Source organism: Phocoena sinus, chromosome 16 (genome assembly GCF_008692025.1).
Source record: "Phocoena sinus isolate mPhoSin1 chromosome 16, mPhoSin1.pri, whole genome shotgun sequence".
Lineage (NCBI taxonomy): Eukaryota > Metazoa > Chordata > Mammalia > Artiodactyla > Phocoenidae > Phocoena > Phocoena sinus.
Window position 1 is genome coordinate 65328289 of NC_045778.1, and position 21508 is coordinate 65349796.

At 36.4% G+C, this 21508-nt stretch overlaps 1 protein-coding gene across 8 annotated transcripts in view; it reads left to right on the forward strand.

Annotated features, from left to right (window-relative positions):
* The window catches only part of ADD3 (adducin 3), a 125075-nt gene that overhangs the window by 73598 nt on the left and 29969 nt on the right, over positions 1 to 21508 (forward strand). The window contains exon 1 of one of the 8 annotated variants that reach the window (XM_032607536.1): positions 2575 to 2672. The exons of the other annotated variants lie outside the window; for them this stretch is intronic. The gene's annotated coding sequence lies outside the window, so the exon portion shown is untranslated. Of the gene's footprint in view, positions 1 to 2574; positions 2673 to 21508 lie in introns of those variants that run through there. 8 annotated transcript variants of the gene reach the window in all.

A 21508-nucleotide genomic window follows, 5' to 3' on the forward strand; every position in this document is an offset into this window, starting at 1 on the left:
TCTAGAGTCAGAAATATGCAGGATACTGCTGCCTACAGGATGTTGAACAAACTTTGTCTAAAATATTTGAAACCATTTTAGAAAAACAGTCCTATGATAGCAAAATCAGTCAAATAGACTGTAGTTTGAGCTGAAGCAGAAAGCCTTTTTAAACAAGAGGGAAGAAAAAGTCTAATCGTTACTCTGGTCTGTTATGTATGCAATCTCAGAAGGGACTGCTTTTTCTCCTTTAGAGCCCAGCTTTTGGCTAGGGTCCTGTGACACACAGTGGGAATTCACTTCCTATCAGGAAACGCTGTTTTTCAATGTATTATCTTGTTGAGACAACCACAGTGGACAATAGGCTATTAATGTATTAGAACAACAAGTGTCATAACTAAGCCAATATTTGCTTTGTTTTGAGTGTTGCCCTAAAAAAAAAAAAGAAAAAAAAAAAAACTTTGGCTGAACTTCAGAATACATTTGATCATCAGTAACTGCTGGGTACAAAAGCCATGACAGTCAAAAAGAACAAAGAAAAAAGTGCTTTAATAGTGGTGATGAACTTTTGCAGGTTTACTCTATTCACTTCCTATCCACAGAGAGACAAGAATAATTTAAATGATTTCAAATACAACTTTTGGGTATGAAAAAGTGTGCACTTAAAAGCCTGTTTTGAATTTTGGAAGCCACACCAAAACTGGTATAAAGAAAAAAAGCCTCCAACTCAAGTTCTCTTACAAAATACCAAACCTTCTTGTGAGATATATCACATTCAGTTTTGGATATTTATATTTAAATTAAAATGATTCGATAAAACTGCTTACTTGAGGACTGACAGCTTTTTAAAAGCTGTTACTTTCATAATGATTAAGAAGAAAACTCTATTCAGGGGGTTGTTAGTTAATATCAAGTCACTATTATTGATATAATTATGTGATAAGACTACAATAAAATTTCAGATTTGGAAGGTAAGCCCAGAGGTCATCTATTTCAAACCACCTCATTTTATACGTCGTGAAACTCAGACCTTACCTCTTCATTGAAATCTTCCCTTACTATCTTAATCCATAATTCTGTTTATCAGCAATCCTCAACAGCTCTTGGATATCTTATATTTATCTTTCATTTAGCATTTATCATAAACTGTTTTTAATAAATTTGTTTATTTATTTATGGCTGTGTTGGGTCTTGGTTGCTGTGCACGGGCTTTCCCTAGTTGCGGTGAGCGGGGGCTACTCTTTGTTGTCGGGCATGGGTTTCTCATTGCAGTGGCCTCTCTTGTTGAGCAGCATGGGCTCTAGGTGCGCGGGCTTCAGTAGTTGTGGCATGTGGGCTCAGTAGTTGTGGCTTGCGGGCTCTAGAGCGCAGGCTCAGTAGTTGTAGTGCACGGGCTTAGTTGCTCTGTGGAATGTGGATCTTCCCAGACCAGGGCTTGAACCTGTGGCCCCTGCACTTGCAGGCTGATTCTTAACCACTGTGCCACCAGGGAAGTCCCATAAACTGTTTTTTATTATTCTTTCCATGAGGTCAATAGAGAATTTTAGTTCTTAACAGTTAAAACTGGGAAGTCTTTAAGGGCAGAACCTAGATCTGTGCTTTATATCTCTTTATATTCTTTACCTAACAGCTGTATTAGTGTTTACTGATTGACTGGATAAGTAGTTTTTTGTTTATTTTAAAATGACATTTTGTAGCACCATTTGTATCTGGTCTCAGAACACAGCAGTAGGTATAGATTTTTTTTAATTGCTCTTTTTATACCTTCATACTATTTTGTGATTACTTTTTCATTACCTCAACCATCTTGGGTAGCTCGCCATTCTGTTTTTTTTTTTTGTTTTTGTTTTTGTTTTTGTTTTTGTTTTTGTTTGCGGTATGCGGGCCTCTCACTGTTGTGGCCTCTCCCGTTGCGGAGCACAGGCTCCAGACGCGCAGGCTCAGCAGCCATGGCTCACGGGCCCAGCCGCTCTGGGGCATGTGGGATCTTCCCGGACGGGGGCACGAACCCGTGTCCCCTGCATCGGCAGGCGGACTCTCAACCACTGCGCCACCAGGGAAGCCCGCTCGCCATTCTGATCAAACCATGATTAGCCCACTTTTCAAGAGTTGCTGTAGATTCTCTGCCCTAGTTTACTCTAAGACTAGAGAATGGGATATTATGAGTCAATAGCCCTACTCACCTCACTCAGTTTAATAAACCCTTATTGAGTATTACTGTTAGTAGACAGTGAAGAAAGGAAAAAGATGTTGGCCCAGATACTGGGGCAGAAAGACATACTCAGATAATTCAAAAGCAACACAGACTATGACAAAGTGCTTTGGGAACACTAAGGGGGGTGGGGGGGGGCTAATTCTGATAGAGGAGATTGGGAAGCCATCGTGGAAGGAGTTGGTTTTTGAACACACCACAAAGTGTGGAAGACTTGAATGGATGGAGGTGAGCAGGGAAAACAGTCCAAGTGTGTGAGAAATAAGGTGAGCAAAGCATTAGTTAGAGAAATGGCTTTTGTTTGGGAGGGTCATCATTTTCCTCTCAGTCTGTGGGGTATACTTAAAAGCCTTTTCCATGCTATTTTCAGAGCCTGAATTTTAAAAACCCCAGACTGATTAAGATGGGACTCCAGGATGCTTAAAAAACAAACAGAAAACCTTGGGAATGACTAAGAAAATTGTGTGTTTGGAAAATTATGGTAGGTGGCTTTGTGCTTCTCAGTTGTAACCATGAACCTGAAGGATTGTAGTATCCATAGTACCTTTTAGATGTGTAAAATAATACTTCACCACTCTATAGAACACTTCCTTGACAATAGAGATAAAAAGTAGACACAAAATATTTACCAAACTCTGGAGAGCTACTTAAGTTACTAAGCTCCATGAAGATTGCTTTTTATTTTGACAATAAACTACTTGATGTAGGCTTTAAGTCCAGCTAAATAGGCACTGTAGAACTAAGCTGTGAGTCTAGTCTTTGTGAGCCTCAGAGAAACAAGAATCCTACTCCAGGCCTGAATTTAAAATATAGCAAGCAATTTAAGTGGACCATTCAGGCATGTGTAAGTGAGCACAAAAAGCTGAGTCATAAAATTTACTCTCTCTAGTGAATTACCATGAAAGCTTAACAGAGAAGTGTTCTCATTATTTTAAAATGGTATAAATGACTCTAAATTCTTATGAAAGCACACATCAAGAAAATTTGTTTTGTGTGTTTTAACTCTGAATGCATACCTACAAACCCCTTAAAATCAAGAAACCGGTACTTGAGGCATTAGGTGATTTTCCTTTTTCATGAAAGTTAACATTTTATTTAACATACAGTAGCTTTTGAAATTAGTTTATTGCCAAAACCTTTAGTTAAAGGAATTTTTTTAATGTAGTTCATATTTAAATCTTTTCTTACATTGATAGATCATATGATCTACATTCTATGTATCATATGCTGCTCTAGATAATATGAAAAATCTTGAGTAAGATAAAGTGAGGGACTTGGACAAGTCAGATTCTCTCCTGGGACCTGTTTCTTCATATGGAGAAATGAGGGGTAGTACTAGATGTAATAATACCTTATATCCTATTAAGCTCTAACACCTTTAAATTCTAAAGATGCTATTCCTCTTTTGGCTGTAATTAGATAATATTAAGGAAGGCAGTATTTATTTCTTGGAAGAGTTGTTATATGGACTTATAAATGTTTTGTTTCTCTGTTATTCTTACAAAGGTATTTTTCAGCCTGCTGTTTTTGATAAACTTTCCTCCATAAATTAAACAATGAGTTCTTTTAATGCTTTCTCTTTTCCCGTGAATTGGACAGTTAGCCTTTTTAGGTCTTCTTTCAGATTTTTTTTTACTTTTTATTAAGACCAGTTTCCAGCTGTGGATTAGAGGCTTGGGTGGTTGTCTCTTTATTATCTTCAGTCTCCTCACTATTCATGTCAGAAAAGAATCTTGATCTCGTTTCTCTTATACGAATTGTCATAAAATATCAAAATGTCTGCTCACATTTTCAGGATTGTTATTTATATTGACTAGGCCTACTTTGCAAGGCTAAATCTTATTTTATACCAGGTCAGAGCCTAGACCTCTTTAAATGAATCGACAAACCTGTATGGCAGTAAATGTCCAACACAGTTCTAGATGAAATAATGGGGCATATATAATCCAGAGGACTCCCCTCACCTCTTTCTAAAGCTCACAATTATAGTTGTAATTTAGATTACACTTTGTAGAAGATGAAATTTGATGAATGACCAAGGGATTTTACTTATTTATTACTGATTTAATCATCAAATTCCTGAGTGTCACACCCTGTACTTCATGCTTTTACATTCAGGTAAACTTCATCGTAAGAAAATACAGCCTATGAAAACATATATCATTTCAAAGAGTTCACATTAGAGTTGGGGACTTAGATTTGGGGCTGGGTAGGGGAGGAGTTGGAAACATTTACTGGAGGATCTTAACAGGTATAAATTTGAAATGACTTAAAATTTGAAAACATCATTGGAGTTTAGGGATGGGGATAGGGTAGCAGAAGGTAGAGATGCAATATAGTATAGTGGTTAAGAACACAGGTTCTGGAGCCCATCTACTTGAATTTATATCATAGCTGCACACATATTGGTATGTGACCTTGTACACGTAACTTCTGTAATGCTGTTTCTTTGTCTGTAAAATGAGTATGGTAATAGCACCTACCTGTCTAAGGTTATTACGAGGATTAAATGAGTTAAAACATGCTGCCTTCTTAAAACAATGTTAGGTAATAGTAGATGCTCAGGAAATGTTGACTACTGGCCATTAATCCTCTCTCCCCATAAAAACATACTTTCATCAAAAATTGTGTTTTTAAAAATTCTGATGTAATTTGTTTAATAGAAAAACACAAAAGCTAAATTACTTCGATGGTGTCAGTAACAGTCAGAGTGGCTGAATGGCTGACAAAGATTTGGAATCCAGGCAGACCCTTGAGGACAGGGCAGATTCCTAGCAACAGGCAGTAGGAAAAAGCCCAGGTGTGTGAACTGTCAGGGAGGTTGGGCAGTAGGTTTCAAACCCTGGCCTGTAGGCAGTGCATAGGAACAGGGTGTTTTGGCAAAGGGTGGCAGTTGGTCGAAGCCTAGATAGGGAATTAATACCAGGGAAGTTTGCATGGCATCAGAAATCCCCTACTGTAAGCCAGGGTGTGAGCCATCAGGTTACCTTAGGGAATGGTAGAAACGGATAGAAGGGTCTAAGACTGAGACCTGGGAAAGAGGGTTCAGGCATAGATCTTCAGTTTTGAAAGTATTTGAAGTTACCTGATAGAAAAACAAGAAAAGGATTTAGGCTGCTTTAGAGTGAGTGGAGTGGCTAAGAGGTTAACAGAGTTTGATTATTAACAATCAGATAAAAGTATTGCTAAAGTGAAAGTCAGACATCAGAATGGGAGCAACAGCAGCAAGACTAACTTGATGCGGAGCTGATAAACTAGTTTCTTAAGGTTTCTCGTAATCCTGGGGGCCCAGAGCCTGGCATGATGCTGAATCTGCAGGTTAGGGTTTAGTGGTCCCTAACGTGGGGAGAAGGGCAGAAATGCAGCTTGTATGTACACATGGCAAGAAATCTGATAAACAGAGTGAATGGCTTTTTAAATCCACTCTTGCTTAATGAAAAGACATTCCATCAGACTGGAATATTTTAAAATTTGATAACTGCTTTAAGTGTTTCAACTATGATAGAACCAGTAGAGCCCACTGCATCTAATTTGTGGTTGATGTTCATTGTGAATCTTCATGGAGTTTTACAAAGAAATTTCTGTTCAGAATCTGATGTGACAAGAACATTCATATCATCTTCATATTTTCTTGGAAACATTGTTCTTGATCTAACATGGTAATAGTTTGCAAAAGTCATACCATTGTGCAAGACATCTATGTTGCGTTGCCCTTACGTATATCAAATGGTATATCAAGTGTCATTCGGGAGTCTTCCCTGGTGGCGCAGTGGTTAAGAATCTGCCTGCCAATGCAGGGGACACAGGTTCGAGCCCTGGTCCGGTAGGATCCCACATGCTGCAGAGCAACTAAGCCCGTGCGCCACAACTACTGAGCCTGTGCTCTAGAGCCCGCAAGCCACAACTACTGAAGTCCGCCGGCTTAGAGCCTGTGCTCGGGAACAAGATAAGCCACTGCAGTGAGAAGCTCGTGCACCGCAACAAAGAGTAGCCCCCACTCACTGCAACTAGGGAAAGCCCGTGCACAGCAAAGAAGACTCAATGCAGCCAAAAATAAATAAATTTATTTGTTAATGTCATTTGGGTTGCTATTTTGATTTCTGTTATTCCCAAAGAGCTGACTTTGATTTTGCAAAGGTGTGCTATCTATCTACACTGCTGTGATGGTGAAATGCCTCCTAAAATAGGTATTATTAAGATGGAAATTCCATTGGAACAGTATGTATATTAGTTTTCTAGGGCTACCATAACAAAGTACCATAAAATGAGTGACTGAAGGCAACAGAAATTTATTCTCGTACAGTTCTTGAGTCCAGAAGTCCAAAATTAGGGTGTCAGCAGGGTTGGTTTCTTTTGGCTGCCCTGAGGAAAATCTGTTTTGTGTCTCTCTCCCAGATTCTGGTAGTTGGTAGCAATCCTTGGTGTTCCTAGGCTTGTGGCTGCATCAGGTCAGTTTGTGCCTCTGTCCATCATCACATGGCTTTTTCCCTTGTGTGTCTCTGTATCCACATCTCTCTTACTTTTCTCTTATAAAGACACTAGTCATCAGATTTAGGGCCTACCATAATCCAATATGACCTCATCTTAATTTAATTACAAATTAAGACACTATTTTCTTCTTTATTTTTAAATTTATTTATTTATTTATTTATTTCTGGCTGCATTGGGTCTTCGTTGCTGCGCACAGGCTTTACTCTAGTTGTGGCGAGCAGGGGCTACTCTTCATTGCAGTGTGTGGGCTTCTCATTGCGGTGGCTTCTCTTGTTGCAGAGCACAGACCCCAGGCACGTGGGCTTCAGTAGTTGTGGCTCGTGGGCTCTAGAGTGCAGCCTCAGTAGTTGTGGCACATGGGTTTAGTTGCTCTGCGGCATGTGGGATCTTCCCCGACCAGGGCTCGAACCCATGTCCCCTGCATTGGCAGGCAGATTCTTAACCGCTGTGCCGCCAAGGAAGTCCCAAGGGCCTATTTTCAAATAAGGTCATATTCTGAGGTAATGATATGAATTTTAGGGGACACTATTCAACCCCAGTACAGGATGTAATATCAAACTTTAGATTTAAAGGATAATTCATTTGAAAAAGCTAGTTTCCCAAAAATAGTTTTTTTATTATAAAAACAGATTTTCAAGGTTGATAAACATCTCTTTGCATGGATTTCCACTTAAAACTGTTATCAGAGTTTTAAATGGTGGGTTATGACCAGTATTTTTGGAAATAATTTTCAAGTACTATTACCTATGTTTAATAAATTGCATTTTCATGACTCAGTATTAGACTCTCCATAGAAAGAAAACAGATGCGGTTGTGATGATCTTGAAATTCTCCTTACCAGCCAAATCTAGAGGTAGGAACTCCTTCAAATGACTTCTTTGCAGTAACGAGTTACCTACAGCTTTTGCATTGGCTTTTGCAGCTGTATTTTATAAGTTATAATCATGAAAGCCAGAAGTCTTTAGTTGGGATACCTGATAGTAGATCCAAATGAACTCTTGGAACGTACTCATACCTTGTGTTCTTTAAGATTTTTTTGTATATTTTCCTCCAATTTTTAACATAAGGAGCTTTGCCTCATATTTTTCGTGCCAGCCTCCCTACTGTCCCTCACTGGTCACAACAATCACGTTAGGAATGGACCATTAGAAGTACCATCCACTATAACAAATCAGTTTTCTAGACCAGCCTTTTGGGTGAATGTTTTGATTTGAAAACTCAAGTCATTTTTAATAATGAGCTTTTGTAGGATCATTTGCATTTCTTCAGAATGAGGAACTAGAACTTCTTGAGTTCAGAAATTTTGAAAAATAGGTATATGTAAGATTGGAATTTGAGGGAGTTAAGTTTTCTATATTACTTGTATTCTGATACTCACTTTGGAAAAAGTTTCCTGAGGTTTCAGAGTAGATATGCAGTAATAGGTAAGAGTGATTTTTCCTCAAACATTGCTCTCAAGAAAATGTCAAAAGCAATGGCTTTAAATTTTTCAAGCTCAGTGCTGCACATGTAATTTTTTTTTTAAAAAAAAGCTTTTTTCCAGGACTACTAAATAGTAAAGAGCCAACGATTTAAGGTATCTCCAGAAATTGAGAGCAATGAATCTTTCTTTAAAAATCGTAATCTCCACTAATTCCACTTGTTTAAACCTCTCATTTATCATGAGCTGTCAAGTTCTGGATAGTTTCCTGGATTTCAATTTAAAATTTTTCACTGATACCAGGGGACATAATAACAGAAACTAAATGTCTTGGAGGCACATCTGAGTAATCAATCCACTGGTCTCTGTCAACCTTCTCTTAGGGGGGGAAAAAAACAAAAAACCCCACCTTTTGGTTTTTTCCCAACCATTTCCAATACACTCCATGTTGAAGACAAATGATGACTAAGGGAATATATACAGAACGTTCATCATGTTTTGTAGAAAGGAGGGTAAAGGCACTGAGGCCATGTGTTTTTGGATTCTACAGGATACTTGAGAGATTGCCTCTCTCTCTGGTTGATTGTTTTACTCATCATTTTATAAGATATATATATATATATAAAATCAGTCTTTGCTTTTCCGAATGATTCACGTTGGGAACAATTTGAGCTAAGTCTAAAAAGTGATTGAGTTTAGGCTTCAAGAAAATACACTTCTTCTGAACTTCTTGTACATGTTTTCAAGTTTATAACTCTGTCCCTCGCATGGCCATTACAACTGGTAAATTTGACCTATTTATAATGAAAGTTTTTTCCAAGTTACCGGTGAACATTATTTCCATTCCTACCAATGTCTAAGCAAGTGACTGACTCTGTTCTCCCCAGCCCCTACTCTTCACGTACAGAAGTCCAGCTCTCTGTTCCTTGCAACAGGTAGTGTTGATCAATAAAATATTCTTCATCAACTACTGATACCTTAGTGAGAAAGAAGTTAGATTCATTTTCTGCCTTATCCAGCAGTGAATGCCTTTGGTCTTTGGATCACCCTGCTCAGTGTGACCTAGCAAGCACCTACTTAAACAACGTGTATTATGGTTATACTGAACTACTACTATGTTCCAATTATACTGGCACAGGATGTATTTTTCATGTTTGCTAAAGTAGTTTATGTTAATTAGCAGCATTGCTTTTATTCTTAAAACAGTTTGAGACCAAAATACTCTCATAGCTGTGCCCTCCAGTGATACTTTTCTTATATCTGTTTTTTTAGTAAATGCTGAGCCAGCTATCAACTTCCATTAAAAGTACAAGACCCTTAGAAACATAAAGGGTTGCTGTTACTGTTACTAGTTTGTTTTATTATTGTTGGCATTTTTTCCTTGACTTTGTCAGATTTTTTTTTATTGAAGTATAGTTGATTTACAATATTATATTAATTTCAGGTGTAGAACATAGTGATTCCCTATTTTTACAGATTATACTCCATTAAAAGTTATTAAAAGATAATGGCTATAATTCCCTGTGCTGTACAATACATCCTTGTTGTTTATTTTATACATAGCAGTTTATATCTCTTAATCCCATTCCCCTAATTTGCTCCTCTCCTCTTCCCTCTCCCCTTTGGTAAGCACTAGTTTGTTTTCTATATCTGAGTATGTTTCTGTTTTGCATATACATTTGTATTTTTTTAGATTCCACATACAAGTGATATCACACAGTATTTGTCTTTCTCTGTCTGACTTATTTCACTAAGCATAATATTCTCTAGGTCTATCCACATTGCTGCGAATGGCAGAATTTCATTTTTTCTTATGGCTGAGTAATATTTCATTGTATATATATATACACCACATCTTCTTTATTCATTTTTCTGTTGCTGGGCACTTGGGTTGCTTCCATATCATGGCTATTATAAATAGTGCTGCTATGAACATTGGGGTGCATGTGTCTTTTCAAGTTAGTGTTTTCATTTTTCTGGATATATACCTAGGAGTGGAATTGCTGGATCACATGGTATTCTACCTTTTTTTTTTTTTTGGCTGCATTGGGTCTTCATTGCTGCACGCAGGCTTTCTCTAGTTGTGGCAAGCGGGGGCTACTCTTCGTTGCAGTGCGTGGGCTTCTCAATGCGGTGGATTCTCTTGTTGCGGAGTACGGCGCATGGGCTTCAGTAGTTGTGGCACATGGGCTCAGTAGTTGTGGCTCACCGGCTTTAGAGCACAGGCTCAGTAGTTGTGGCACCCGGGCCTAGTTCCTCCGTGGCATGAGGGATCCTCCCGGACCAGGGCTCAAACCCATGTCCCCTGCATTGGCAGGCAGACTCTCAACCACTGCATCAGCAGGGAAGCCCTGTTATTCCACTTTTAGTTTTTTGAGTTAAGTTGCATTTTTGACTCAGGCCCAGATTAATGGTATCTTTTGCTAATCAACTATAGATTCATTTTTTCCTAGACTTTTGTATTGAAGCTTAGAGTTTATAGTTTTATTTTAAAGATATACTCAACAGAAGTCATTTCAGAAGAGAAAAAAAAGTATTCAGAAATTTAAGGACCATTTGGATCAATTTTAGGATTCTGGCAATAGACCACAGAGAGTTAAATTTTCACATTTATACCAGTTTGGCAGCCATACAAGATTTTTTTATTTTACTACTTTGATAATATTTACCATTTCTGTTTTGGTGCTGAATATTGTGATCCTATAATATATTTTCAGGTGCCCCAGTAAAGAAAGACGGTAATTAAGTTTGTAATAGCTGTGTATACTTCTAGGAAATAACAGTCCTTTGAGCCGTTCCATCTTTTTTGGTCAACTCTTCCACACCTAATTAAGATAGATCTATAACCATGAATAATTCCTTGTTTGGTGAAGAATATTTGGTAGTCCGAGGCAAATGATTAAATCTCAGTTTTTTTAATCTGTACAGTGGAATTATTGCCAACATAATCTTTTTCCGAGGGTTGATTTGTTTCATTATAAATAGTTAAAGGCCCTCAACTCTTTTCAAAATGATGCTAAATTAACTTTAGAGATAAAAATGTAAACTTGAACATAATTTACTGTTACCCAGGGCACAGTCAATGTCATTCTGATAACTTCTAATTAAGACATAGCAGTTATCTGCTAGATTAACAGTTACAACTTCCAACATACTGATCATTGCCCATGTGGTGGTGTTTTCAGATGGACTTGAACCAGTTTAAGGGCCCTTACCCTGCATGTATTTAGTTCCTCTTTGTTTGGAACTCAAAATTTTGTGGAATGTTCCATGATGTTTTATGATACTACTCATCTTTGCCTACTTCATTAAGCTTCTTGGTCTGCCCATGTCCTAATACTCCTTGTCCTTATGTATCTTATTTATCTGGTTTGCTAAGTACTGATAGAAAAGAAGGCCAATTATGAGGAGGCAATATTGTGTTGCATAAAGAGCTAGGAGAACTTAGATCACCCTGATGATGTTAGGTGTATGATATTGGGCATGTCTCTGTATGAAGACCTCCTTCATTAGTTATCTAATCCAGAAAACAAGAGATTTGGACTGGTTGTTCTCTTAGTTTTTGCTTCAAAGCCTTCAAAGAATTTAAGTGAAAGGACAGATCCTTAATTTACTGGTAATGTGTTAGTAGATACTTCTTAATCTTTAAAAATCTAGTTACTTAAAGAAAGTGTATTCCTTAGGTATTTAAGTCATGCAAACCACCACTATACAACTACCTCATTTGTACATCTACTTTTCTGTGCATGCTAGACAGAAAGACAATCATAACATTAAGTCTATCTAGAAGCACTAGGATTTTTAGGCTTTCCTTATAGCCTATTCTTCTCAGTCAATACTATTTATAAATTACCTGCATAAATTGTGTGTGGTGGGCCTTGTTTTTTTCTTATATTTCATTTGAGGGTAAATTATGGCCATGGGGCAGTCTGTGAATGATATGGTAATACTAATAAATGTCATTATTATGATTTTATAGCAATATCTGATACTTGAGCTTTAGAAAAATTGTAGCTTTAGAAAAATTACTCAACACCTCTGATTATAGTTTCCTCTCATCAGTAAAACGTGTTCCTTGAATCTAGTCTGAAAAATTCCAAGAGACCTCTCATAGAATCAGTAGCCGTTATAGCAATGAGATCCTAGTGCTTTGTGGGATAATTAAATCTTCTTCTGTTTGGGCGCTTAGAAAGTGCCATCTGTATTACTCATTGCCACTCAATGCCTGTTTTTCTTTTTTCATTTTTCTTGACTTTTATCTACTTCTGTTCAATTTTCCATATCTATCAATTTCTATGTCAGCTGTATATAAAATTTTGGCTAGCAGTTGAAAGTAGTTCATGTATTTTGCAGTTTAAAATGAATAAAATTTCAGTGGTCTATCTGATGTGGCTTGTCATCGTTTATGCAGAGTGCAAGTTGTTTTCTAGAACTTTAAATACCTTCACAATTTTATAGTAACTTTCATCAAGAAAAACTAAATAAACTAGCATTTGTTGTTGTTGTTTTTAACCAAATATGCTGCTTTGAAGTCTCGGCATATCTTTGATTATTGTTTTAAATATCAAACAATGGGCCTGGTACTTGAAAGTACAGCCATCTTTTTGCTTATGTTCTAGAGAAAGCTGTTAAAACTACCAAGAATTTCAAGTTTGGAAAGACTTTTTATAAGTAATAACTTTTCATAGGATTGTTTTTACCATTCCCAGTCTAGAAGTAACACAAACAAGGTTGTTTTGGAAAGAGTTGTGATATAGTAAAATAATTCAATTCAGCCGCTGCTGTGGAGTATTCTGCTGTTGTGGGGACTACAACCATAAGCAAAGAGGTCTTGACAATTGAGCTAGAAGTAGATATGAGTCAAGAAAAATGAAGGAAAAAAAAAAAAAAAAAACCTGACGTCGGGTAGTACAGATGGTACTTTCTAAGTGCCCAGATGGAGGAAAATCTAGTTATCCCACAAAGCACTAGGATCTTATTGCTATAATCTGCCATAAATATTTTTAAAAAAAGAATCATTTCTTATTCCCTTCCATCTCTCTAGCACATGTTCATTCCCCCATCTCTCTCTCTCTCTCTTTCTTTCACACACACACACACACACGCACACACACGCACACGCACATGCACATGCACGCACACATTCTTCTTTTCCTTTCTATTTCCCATCTGACCATGACTTAGAGTTCCTAGGGCAGTGTTTTTCAAACTGTAGATTATAACAGCTTATTAATAGATCATAAATCAATTTGATGAGCATTTTTTTAAAAAAAGGAAGAGATTAAAATAGAAAATACCAGAATATACTACATAGTAAGGGAAAGTATCATGTCCTGAATTTGTTTCAGTTATACATCTCATGTATTTGTATGTGATTACAATATAAAATGTATTTCTTACTGTGGATTACCATTTTTAAAAAGTTCAAAAGCCATCATTCTAAAGTGTTTTATCTAATTTTGTCTTGAACCTAATGTTCTTTAAACATGCATATTTTATAGTTACTGCATAAATATTTGGATAATGTTTTTAAAGCTAGAATTTTGTTTATGCTTGGTATCTTGTTTCTAATCTGCATGGCCAGAGGAAAACCCATAGTATTAACAAGTTTTATAACATTATTTTTTTAAAGAATCTGTCTTCTGCATCATTTTCCATTCAGAGAATGTTGTTGAAAGACTAATTTTTTTCCCCTACTGTAGTTCATACTGGTTTGCACTGGTGTTTATATTGTTCTGAAGTAGTAGAAAGCATGACTGTGTATATGTGGTATTAAAAAATAGGGTTGGTTAATTTTAAAGAGAAGGAGTCCTGGAACTGAGTTGTTCCAAATATCACCTGGAAGCAGGAATATTTATGCTTAGAATTAGTTGTTCAGGGTTAAGAGGAACTAGAATCTACCACTTACTTCCCTTAAAACATCCTTCCTTAGGGGGCAGTAGTGAAGATGCCTGACTCCCTTCTAAGCCATGGTAATTCTGGTACTTTTTCTTCTGGGGCCTGAGTAAAACCTTTTCAACCCCTCAGTGCCACCGAATAGCTGGAATTGGCATTTGAAAAGAAACTACTAGTTACCCCTGCCTGGGTCTGAGTTGTGATTAAGTCCATGAGCTTTAGAGATCAACAGACTAGATTTAAATCCCTGGTCCACCACTTGCTAGCTCTTGGACCTGAAACAAGTTACTTCTCAGTGACTTTATTTCCTCATCAGTAAAATGGAGATAATAATACCTACCTCATAGAATTATGTGGAGCAAATGAGCTAATGCATTTAAATTCCAGCCGCTAGCACTTAGCAAGAGCTCAGCACTGACAGTTGTTTCTAAATGCTGTGATGACCCATCTCTAAAGTAAGGAATTTCTAGTTATTGTTGGAAAATCTCTAGCTGTTATGAATATCAAGCTATATCAAGGTTCCTTATCTGCCTCATTATGGGACTAGATCAGGGGATACCAGTAGGACCATAGGATGTTAGAACTAGGAAAATCTAAAGGGTCTTTTGAGATAGCCCTTTTATTTTACAGTTAATCTTGGGAACTTTATGATGTAATTGCTTACTTACTTCTTCGTATTCCTCACTAGACTGCAAACCTCAGGAAGAACCGTGTCTTATTTGCCATTTTTATCTCCACATAGTAGGACCTTGGCACGTAGTAGATGCTCAGACACTTATTGATTGAATGTGCTATGGCTACTCTAAAGTCACACAGTACTTGGTGGACGTGCAGAGACTTGAGTCCTGGTCTCTTTGTCCTCAGTCCAGTACTCTGCACCATTCTGCTTTCTTCTTGACAGGATTAGATACAAGGAAATTTTTAGAATATAATTAGAAGTTTTTTAGTCTGATAATCAGCTAAGGCTCCTAGAACATTTTAACTATTTTCAACTAAGTGAAAATTTCTGATAGAAAACAATCATATTTAAATTGATCTGACCACAGCAAGATTTTTTAAAGTTCCTTTACAAAGCCAACAGATGAGTTAATGTTTCCCCTTGCTGTGTGCCCTGGCTTATAAAGCCTAGTACTGAAATCTGAACAGTATCCGTTAAATGCTTTTTTACAGTATTTTATTTTGTCTCCCGGGGGCTTCATATTCTAATTGTCCTTAACTTGAGTAAACTGCTATGTAAGCAGATGTTAAGTTCCAAAGTTGCTCTAGACTAATCATCATGAGAAGTATTTTGCAGTGACCAGTTGACACTAATAGAATATGCATTTTTATTCAGATGCAATTTAGTTGTATTGACGGAACTGCTTTTAAAATACATTCTGGTACAAAAGATATGTAAAAATAACTACAGTATAAGCTTTATTCTGCTCTATAGTTGATCACATTCTTATGGAATGGCCTTTTTTAAAATTAAACTTTTAAAGTTTGAGATTATTGTAGATTTGCATGCAATTATAAGAATTAATACAGAGAGATCCTGTACCCTTCAGCCACTTTCCCCCAATGGTAACATCTTGTAAAACCATAGTGTAATGTCACAGTCAGGATACTGACATTGTGGTAATCCACTGGTCTTATTCACATTTTTCCCAGTTTTGCTTGTAAGTCACTTGTATGGATGTATGTTTGTGTGTTAGTTCTGTGCAATTCTATCACATGTGTATGTTCATGTATCCACTACCATAGTCAAGACATAGAAGAATTCCATCACCACAAGGATAGCCATACCTCCTTTTATAACCATACCTGCCTCCCTCCTTCCCTCCCTCCCTCCCTCCAGAGCATACTCCTTCCCAACCCCTGGCAACCACTAATCTATCCCCCACTTCTATAATTTTGTCACTTGAAGAATATTATATAAATGGAATCATGCTGTACATGATCTTTTGGTATTGGCTTTTTTACTCAGTGTAATTCACTGGAGATTTATTCAGGCTGTTGTGTATCAGTAATTCATTCCATTTTATTATATTTATAATGTTCCATAGGATGGGTATACCACAGTTTGTTTCATCGTTCACCTGTTGAAGGACATCTAGATTATTTCCAGTGTTTGACTGTTACAAATGTCCATAGTAGCTTTATCTGTGTACAGATTGTGTGAACATATGTTTTCTTTTTTCTGGATTAAATGACCAGGAGAGCAATTGTTGGGTCATTTCATAGTTGCATATTTCGTTTTATAAAATGCCAAACTATTTACTGGAGTTGCTGTACCATTTTACATTCCCAGTAGCAAGGTATGAGGGATCCAGTTTCTCTGCATCCTCTCCAGCGTCTGAGATTATCATTATTTTTTGTTTGTTTTAGCCATCCTGGGACCTGTGTAGTAGTATCTCGTGATTTTAATTTGTGTTTCCCTAATGACTAATGATGTTAAACATCTTTTCATATGCTTTTCTACCATGTATCCTTTTCAGTGAAATGGCTGTTCATGTCTTTTGCCCATTTTCTAATTGAATTGTTTGGGTTTTTTTTACTGTTGAGTTTTCAGAGTTTGTTATATATTATACATACTAGTCCTTTGTCAGATGTACGGTTTGCAAATGTTTTCTCATGGTCTATGGCTTGTCTTTTCATCCTCTTAACAGGGTCTTTTGCAGATAAACATTTAAATTTTAGGGGAAGTTCAATTTATCAGTTTTCCTTTTATGGACCATGTTTTGGTGTCAAATCTATAAACACTGCCTGGGACTTAATCCTGAAGATTTTCTTTTTTTTTCTGGAAGCTTTATAGTTTCTATTTTGAGTTAATTTGATCTAGTTTGAGTTAATTTTTTATCATGGTAAAATACATATAACGTAAAATTTACCATTTTGAAGTGTATGATTCAGTGGCCTTAAGTACATTCACAATGCTGTACAGCCATCACCACTATCTAGATCCAGAACTTTTTCATCATCTCAGACAGAAACCCAGTACCCATTAAGCAGTCATTCCCCCATTTCTGCCCCCCCCCCCCCCCGCACAACCCAGCCCCTGGCAACCATCAGTCTGCTTTCTGTACCATGGATTTGCCTGTTCTGGATATTTCATATAAATGAAATCGTATAATATGTGTGGCCTTTTGTGTCTGGCTTCTTTCACTTAGCTAACATTTTTGAGGTTCATTCATGTTGTAGATGTATCTGTGCTTCACTTCTTTTATGGATATATATTCCGTTATGTGGCAACACCATATTTATTGTTTATCCGTTCATCAGTTGATGGACACTTGGGTTGTTTCCACCTTTTGGCTCTTGTGAATAGTGCAGCTATGAACATTTCACGTACAAGTTTTTGTTTGAATACCTGTCTTCAGTTCTTTTGGGTTAATATTTAGAAGTGAGTTAATTTTTTAATAAGGTATAAGACTTAGGTTGAGGTTCTGTTTCTCTTTTTTTCTTTACCTATGGATGTACACTTTCTTCACCATTTTTTTTTGAGAAGGCTCTCTTGCAAGGGCCATTTTAAAGAATATTGTAAAGCTTTTGGAGAATCACTAGAATTTCTGTATGTATACAGTAATTTTGAAGAAAAGCAAAAGAATTTGAAATGGAGCATTGTAAAGATAGTTTGGTGGGTTTTACTGGGGTTTTCTTTATATGATATTTGTGAAAGTTTAAGCTTGGATGTTTCTATTACAGACAAAGCAATTGTATTTTCTATGTATTGAGGTGATGAGGGAAAGAGAAAACAAGTGAGCCACGAATAGTTTTATCCCATGGATGACAGGAAGCCATTTAAGGTTATAAGAAAGACAGACATAATCAGATCAAATTAAAAGATGGAATTTAAGAACGACAACTCTTGGTAGGATGGAATAAGGGCTCTGGTCAGGCAAGACTGACACAAATGTGTAGAAAGGTTTTCACACCCGGTTTAAGTGAACTCACATGCATTTTCTGTGGCATTTCTGACTTAGAAGCTTGAAAAACAACTTGAGAAAAATCAGCCTCAGACTAATAAAGCTGGCACTATTTTACATATACTGCTTATGACTTGTTAGTTTTTGTTGAATTTTTTTAAGCTCAAGGACCTAAAATCTTACTCCTGAAACTAGCTTGAGGAGAAAACTTCTATTTAAAGAAGTCTACTTAGCTGCTATCTTTAGGGGCCTATTAATACTGTTATTTTCCTTAGACTACTTTATTCCCCTGCTCCCAGAAAAGAATATTTTAACATTAGTGGGTGAAATAGGCTTGATTTCCTAGTCTTAGTAAAACCACTGAACTTTATTACGAAGTACTATGAAAAAACTTCTGGGTCAACTTTTTAGTGAAGGAGAATAGAGTGTATGCATTAATAAGTAGTGATTACTAGAGTAATCATTAAGTGTAAAGTTTTCACTTTGACAACCCAATTTTTCACTTGATATTGTACAAAATTCTGAGAAATGGTAGGAAATTACTACTTGGCTTGCATTATCAGTCTGTTAGTAAGTTTGCATTGCCTTCTAAGCAAGTGTGAAATTCACCTGTTTCTTTAAAACTCATGTAACTTTTTATTATAACAATAATGTATTTAAATGCTTTAAGTTACCTGTAGGACTGATTTTTAACCAAATCTTTAAGCAATTGCTTCTGTAAGATGTGCTGTTTAACCCGTTGCTAACTTTATTTCCTGGCACATTGCTGTTTCCCTGGGCCTGTACCTTCCTTAGTGTAAGAAAATGTTATGTTCTCTAGGAAGCTTCCCCTTATGATGGGTAGAGTCCTTTTCACTGGGTTATAGAAACCTCTGAACTACTCTAGGAGCTCCCAGAAGGATTTGATTCAACATTCCGGCCATACCTTTAGTACAAAGCCTGGCACATAGTAGATGCCCAATAAATATTTTGGAAGGAAGGAAGGAGGACCTCTGACATATATTTATATACAGCACGTTAGTTAACTGTGGCCCATTTATCATTATTTCAGACTAATTTAGGAGTTCTCTCTAAGCATAGAAACCACTTATTTTTATATTGTATAAGCAAATTTATTAGGTTGAGTAAAAAGTCTTTTCCTTTTGGTATGCTAATCTTCCAGAATGGTATTTGGTGATATGTGTCTTATGGGTAACTATATAATTGAGATATAATTGACATAACATTGTATATGTTTAAGGTATACAATGTGATGATTTGATACATGTATAGTGAAATACCATAATAAGGTTAGTTAGCACAGCCTTACATCACATACTTATTTTGTTGTTGTTATGGTGAGAACATTAAAGTTCTACTTTCATAACAGCTTTCAAATATATAATACAGTATTGTTACTATAGTCATCCTGCTGTACCTTAGGTCCCTGGAACTTATAACTGAAAGTTTGTACCCTTTGACCTACATCTCCCCATTACCCCCACCCCTCAGCCCTTGGCAACCACCGTTCTACTCTGTTTCTATAAGTCTGATGTTTTTAAATTCTACATATAAGTGATATCATATGGTATTTCTCTTTGTTTTATATGACTTACTTGACTTAGCATAATGCCATCAAGGTCCATCCATGTTGTTGCAAGTGGCAGAATCGCCTTCTTTTTTATGGCTGAGTAATATTTCATTGTGTGTGTGTATCACATTTTCTTTACCCATCTGTCTGTGGATGGACACTTAGGTTTGCATGTCTTGGTTGTTGTAAATAATGCTTAAAGCTTCCCTTATTTTTTTTCTGAATTCTGTTTATTTCAGATAATCTTGTGGATCCTAAGTTTTTTCTAGGCTTGAAATAACACTTCGGTCTATAGTATTTGATATGTAAAATTGCAAATAATCAGTTGTTGCTTATGATTGGCTTAAAAATCTGTGTAAAGCTCTTAGTGTTGAGTATCTAGGTATAGAAGAGCACCAAAATGGCAAACTAGTGTTCTTATTCTTTATTTCTATATCCTTCTTATAAATTCCCAATTCTTATTCCAAGTACATAAAACTTTGAAACTTCTTGTATTAAAAAGCCATGCTAAATAATGAGCTTTTTTAAAAAAAAATTTATTGAAGTATAGTTGATTTACAATGTTGTGTTAATTTCTATTGTACAGCAAAGTGATTCAGTTATACATATATATACATTCTTTCTCATATTCTTTTCCATTATGGTTTATCACAGGACATTGAATACAGTTCCCTGTGCTATACAGTAGGACCTTGTTGTTTATCCATTTTATATATAATAGTTTGCATCTGCTAATCCCAAATTCCTGATCCATCCCTCCCCCACCCCTCTCCCCCTTGGCAACCACAAGTCTGCTCAATAATGAGCTTTTGAAGTTTTAAAAAGGTCTGAGTGTTTTGAGTCATTTCTAATCCTATTTCCCCTTTTTGGTGTCATTTCCTCAATTTTGACAGATTCTATAAACTCTGAATTGTTTAATATTTAGGACAGAATGTCGACTAAAAGTCTCAAAATTTTGTAGCCCTCTTATGTTTTATGATATGTTTCATTGTAAGTGGACTAGGAGACAGAAATTGTGACTTTGAATATTGCCTGTGACACAAGCCGTGTGATTTTTGGCGGGATGTTTAACCCCCTGAACCTCCAGATTATTAACCTCTATCTCATTGTGTAGTTGCAAAGGTAAAATAAGATAGAAAGGTGTAAGAGCATGGTATAAACCATATAAAGTGTTACACGTATATAATATGTTCTTTTATTATTAAAATGGGTGGTTATATATATTTTCCTCTTTACCTTACTCATCTAAAAATGCATTCATCAAGAGTTCTTTAAACTCTAAGCTTTTACTTATCAATGTTTCTATTATCGGTTTCTTAAACCAGTGCAGAGACAACAAAATGAATCTACTACAACAGTTCCTTGCTTTTTGCTGTGTTTTAATAAAATTAGTTTATGAGCATCAGCAAATTCAGTTAGACATAAGCTTATTATCTAACTCTGTTCCTCCATTAGGCTAAACAGAGCTTTTTGCGGCTGAGGAATAGGTTAAAATCCAACTGAAGGCAATATTTGTGGAATTTCTTTTTTAAAAATGACTTATTCATAGCCAGTGACCTAGTGTGGTAAACTAAACAGAATTGATTTCTTTATTAATTGATGTCCCATTTATTGAGTACCCACTTACTCTGTACTTGGCCAGAGCAGCATGACATTTACTAATATACGTGAGTTTGTTTGTTTGCTTTTTAAAAAACTTTCATTCTCCTTGAAATTTTTATCTGCTAGCAGTAAACTATTTTAAGGAGTTCAAATGACCTATTATAAAAAGCTTCTAAGAAAACTACGTTCCAAAGATTGATTAGACCTTTAGACTGCTGATAACCCAGCTGGATATGAAAAAAGCCTCTTACAGTTGGTGCTCTGTGCACCACATTTTTGGTTAATAGCAAGATGATGATAAATACCATAGGCTAGGGTTTCCTTGGTGGTGCAGTGGTTAAGAATCCACTTGCCAATGCAGGAGACACGGGTTCGAGCCCTGGTCCAGGAAGATCCCACATGCCGCTGAGCAACTAAGCCTGTGCACCGCAACT